Genomic DNA, 5,531 nt, shown 5'->3' with positions numbered 1-5,531 from the left:
ACAATTTTTGGTTCTAAGGCCTTGACAGCTAAATTAAGCATCCTACAAATTTGCCCGCTGCACAGCACAATTTTTTGTCCTAAGGCCTTGACAGCTAAATTAAGCATCCTACAAATTCACAAATTTCTCCTAGTTAGTGCTTTTTGGGGCGAAATTGTAGGATCATGTCGGATTTGCTGCAAATTATGGAGAGAATAGTGGGAAAACTAGGAGAGGTCATAACTTTCTTAGTTTCGACCAAATTGAAGGCAAAAGGAGGCTAGATAACCATTTTTGGACATTTTGGACTCAGTGGATAAGGTTTCGGAAGCATTTGAGCACTGTAAACACATCGTTTTACACTTTTGATCATAATAGAGAGGCCCAAGCCATTAAAAGTTGGACCAAGGAGACGTTTCTCAAGAGGGGTGAACTCCTTTATCATGTTCCTTTTGTAATGTGTTTTTGATAATGTTCTGTACATGTTTATATTGTTGTTCAGTCTCTTATTTATGTTAAATTTCTCATAAAATTAACATAAAAACTCATCATTTCACTTGCAAAAGTTCATGAATCCTTAAGCACAATGAAAGCATTTTGTTTCTAATTTGAGGAGGATCTTAGCACAACAATCTAATATTCTAAATCAAATAATTTTGGTATCAGAGCTCCAGGTTTTCTTTGTGAAATAAGGATTTAACTATTTGCAAGTTTATATCATGCTTACAACGTTAAAACTCAAAAGAGGAGAAGGGAAGCTCATTGGAAGGCCTGAAGTTGGGTAATGGGGAAGGAGAGCAAGGTTGCCACAATCTCCAACATCAGTTTAGCCTCAAGTTGCAGATGAGACTCCAAAGATCATGTTTCATGAAGGAGAACCTACAAACATGACAAAAGATGAGAAGACCTTCAAAAATGTTTTCCTTGATATGACACAGATGGTGAAGGTCCTCTATGAGGAGAGGAATACCAGGCTGCAAGGATAAAGTTCCAAACCTCCCAAAGGAGAAGGCTATTTAGGAGGAGGTAATGGAAAAAGAGGTAATGGCAATGGATACAAACCTCCACCCTCTCCACAATCTTCTTCATCTTCTTCTTCACAAGTATCTTCATCCTCTTCCACTAACACAACCCTTACTCATACTCATCATCATACTTCAAAAGGAACTGCTAGATCACGTTTTTTAAAACTTGATGTTAAAGTTGTATAATGGTGAAGTGAATGCAGAGAAGCTTGATAATTGTATTCTTTAGTTGGAGGTATATTGCAAGATTTAAAGCCTTCAAGAGGATGACATAAAGATTCAGTTAGCTTCCTTGAGAATGGAGGGTGCAGCACTAGTATGGTGAGGATCAAAGACCAAAGAGGAGATTAAAAAACATGGTAAGATCTCAATTTCTTGGATTGATTTCATTGCTACAATCAAAATACAATTCTACCCTCTAGCTTATATGCAGAAATCCATCATGAATTGGAAGAACTTTAGGTAGCTTAAAGGTCAAAATGTGCAAGATTACACCCAAGAATTTAATAAAAGGTCTTTGATGTTAGGTTTACATTTGCAATTACAGGACACATTGTTGAAGTACATAGGGGGTTTACATAGTTACCTTAGGCATACTATCTTAATGTTTAATCCCAATAATCTAGATGATGTTTGTGTGCAAGCCACTCATCTTGAGGAAAGAGGGAAAAACACCCCAGAAGAAGGTAGTCAAAATCCATTTAAGAGTAAAGGAAAGGAAACGGGTTTCAAAGGGAAGGTAAAGAAAATTGCATCTATCAAAAATGAAGGAAAGAAAGGTACATGCAAACATTGTTCTAGAGAGGGTCACGATGAAGCTCATTGTTGGAAGCTTCATCCCAAAATGAGACCATAAAGAAACAACAACAAGGGAAAAAAAAGATAACTGCATCCACTCAAAAGGATTTGGGATCCAATTTGGGTGATGAAACTAAAATCACATCCATGGGGTTAACTGGAAAAGAATCCATTACTAGCACTCTTCAAACTCACAAAATGAAACTCCAAATGAAAAGAGGAGAATAGAACTTTTTCACATAAGGGTGATCTCAAAACATAACAAGATTGATACACTTTTCGATAGTGGCTCTCAAGCCAATTTTATCGCTGAAAACATTGTCAAAAGTTTAAACTTGGAAACAATTCCACATCATAAACCATATCCACTTGGATGGGTTTGTGACAATGCACAATTGTAGGTTTGTAGAAAGTGTAAACTAAAATTTTCCATTACTGCAAATTTCATAGAGATGAAGTGGAGCTTGATGTTGTGCCATTAAATATATGTGGCATAGTTTTGGGTAGTTTGTATCTTTATGACAAAAAATCTATCTTCCATATACATGAAAACAAATATCATTCACTCAAACATGGAGTAAAATATATTGTGAGAGCTCATAGAAAGAAAATAAATCTTTCACTTGTTAATGTAGGGCAGATGAAAAGACTAGTGAATTCAAGCAACAATTTTGTGCTTCTAAGATCAAACCCAAGAATGATTTTGATAATGAGGATTTTAAAGGTTGTGATTCAAATTTGAAATATGAATTGGTTGATGTAGTTAACCAATATGATGAGATGTTTCGGGAACCAAAGGGATTACCTCCCAATAGAGGAATCCAACATGAGATACAGTTGCAGCAAGATTGTCCTCTTCCTAACATTGGTATGTATATGATGCCAGTGATGGAAAGTGCAGAAATTAAGAAGAAAATTCAAGAGTTTTTGAATAAAGGGATCATCAGACCATCTTCCTCGCCATGTGGTTCACCTATTGTCTTGATGCCAAATAAGTATGGAACATGGCGCATGTGTGTGGACTTTCGTGCATTGAACAAAATTACGGTAAAGAACCGTTACCCACTGCTTAGAATAGATTATTTACTTGATAAATTGAAAGATGCAAAGTATTTTACTAAGTTGGAATTAAGGAGTGGCTATTGTCAAATTAGAATAGCTAAAGGAGACATTTGGAAGACAATATTCAAAACAAAACAATCTTTGTTTGAATGGCTAGTTATGCTTTTTGGCTTATATAATGCTCTTCCTACATTCATGTGTTTGATGAATGATGTGTTGAGGTCATTTCTTGATGAGTTTGTTATAGTCTACTTTGATGACATCTTAATTTTAATTCAATCTCATGATGAACATTTCATGCATGTAAGAAAATTATTTGATGTCTTAAAAAAAGAACAGTTGTATCTTAAGATGTCAAAGTGTGAGTTTGGAGAAACTTCTTTCGTTTACTTGGGTCATATTGTTGGAGGACGTGAGTTTAAAATAGATCCCTCAAAGGTTGATTTCATTGTGAATTGGCCAAGGCCCAAGATAGTTATTTAAGTAAGAATTTTTTTGGAGGCAGCCCAATATTGGAGGAAATTCATTGCTAATTTTTCTCTTATAGCAGATCCTCTGCATGCATTGACAAGTGTGAAAAATGTTTTTCAGTGGGGAGGCAAACAACAAAAGGTGTTAGCCTATTGGGGCCTAACCCAGGTTTAGAGTTAATTAGCCAAATAAATCCTTGTATTATTGGCCCTTTCGGCAACAACCCATGGAGAGTGGATTGAGGTCTCACCCGAAGTAGTATGGGGGGGGGGGGTGGGTGCTAGAACCAAATTTCCACACCCTTGAGATGTCTAAGGGGTTGATTTGGTCCAACTGGGATTCCTTCACGTAGGTTACTTCGCACACTTCCCTGGCATTCGCGCCCTAATATATTCACCTTTGCACAACCCTAACCAAGGGCTGTGGGTCTTTCACGCTGTTGGAGCAGCGCCCTGCACTATTTCCCTGAGTCAAACTCGATATCTTACTTATCTCCTTATAACAGTTAGTTATTTTCATGTAAACAGATGCCTTATATTATATTTACTTATTCAGCACATTCATATGAGTTCGCGCAGTAAATAAATAGATAACCTACAATTCATACCCAATAATACATAAAATAGGAAAAGATGCACAAAAATATGGTAAAGCTTCTCTTTTATTACTTCTTCCCACAGTTATAGACTTGACCTTCCCTGCGCACTTAGCTGCAGGGGTCCACGCACTCAGTTGCAAACTACTAGGCCTCTGTGCACTCAGCTGCAGAGCCTTCTCATACTCTATGACCCAAAGACATGACTTGCACTTCGACTCAATGCTCCATCAATTCCTTAGATTCATCCTTGCTTCTCCCTTTTTCTATTTTCTACACTTAGAGCCTCACTCTATTTATACAATCCCATGGTCCGTGGACCATGGGTAGATCTTTCAAACCAACATTACATTACAAAACTAAGGGTGGACAACCCTATGACTCTATTATGACTTCGCACTCTGCGCCCACAATTCACGGAGTCTTTACAATGGACTTAGTCAAAACTTGGCCTTTAAGCCCCAAAACATGCCTTGGGGGGGATTCCACGCCCAACAGAGCCCCAACACAAACATCGTGACTCACCCTTGAGTCACTCTTTCGGTGCAGAGATCTTTGTGCGGAGACCCTCCAATTCTACTTGGATGGCTACAAGGTCGATAGCACACTGAGCGGCTGCCTGTTGAATCTCCTGTACTCGTTGTTCTGATACCACGGTGTCGGAATTTCTCCCTTGCATATGTTTATAGTCTCGCGCCTTCGTCCAAATACTTGGAGCGCAAAGACTATGCTTCTGTCAGCTAGTCAGATGGCCAGGCCACTCGTGTATGGCTTCAATCGACTACCATTCACTTTTCCTAGGAAAGGTTATCCATTTAGCTTTACCAACTACACGCGCCCCCGTTTGTGACCTCCTTAACAACATATGGTCCCAGCCAATGCATTATGAACTTTCCCAAGAATTTATCAAACTTACTATCATACAGTAACACCAAATCATTTATCTTGAAGGTGCGTAACTTAATATGTCGATCATGCCAAGCCTTTTCGCGCTCCTTTTGTACCTGTTGAAGGAATCCAACCAAAAACCGTTCTTCTTCAAGTTCTTCCAACTACGCGAGCCTCTCCTCCAAGGCTCCGCGGTCCGTCATACCGGTGAGCGCTGCTATGCGTAGACTAGGCACAATATACTCCATTGGCATGACAGCTTCCACACCATAGACCAACCGGAAAGGTGTCTGTCCCATCAGTTTCTTGCATGTTGTCCTATAAGCCCATAGTACTACAGGTATGTGCAGGTCCCAATCACTCTGCTGGGCATTGCATACTTTGGTGGTACTATGTGCTTTTCTGACGATACACCTGAAACTCTTTTGTCAGCATGCTGATTGTTTCGTTCAGGAAATTTGTATCACGATCGCTCATTATGATCTTCGGACATCCAAATTGTGTTAATACGTGTTCAAATAGAAACTTTGCAGCCATGGCGGCCATGCAATCTTTTACTACTTGCACCTCTGCCCAGTGAGTCAGGTACTCTGTCACAGTGATAATGTATCTCGCGCCCATCTTTCCCTGAGGTTTGATAGGTCCTACAAAGTTGATTGCCCACTTTTCAAAGGGTTGCAGCATCATTTGCGGATTCAAAGGCATCTCATCCC

The sequence above is a fragment of the Pinus tabuliformis genome, chromosome 1_1 (genome assembly GCF_031772625.1).
Source record: "Pinus tabuliformis cultivar Carrire ecotype Pingquan chromosome 1_1, CPIR1, whole genome shotgun sequence".
Taxonomy (NCBI): domain Eukaryota; kingdom Viridiplantae; phylum Streptophyta; class Pinopsida; order Pinales; family Pinaceae; genus Pinus; species Pinus tabuliformis.
The sequence above is the reverse complement of the archived record's forward strand: the minus strand, read 5'-3'. Positions refer to the sequence as shown.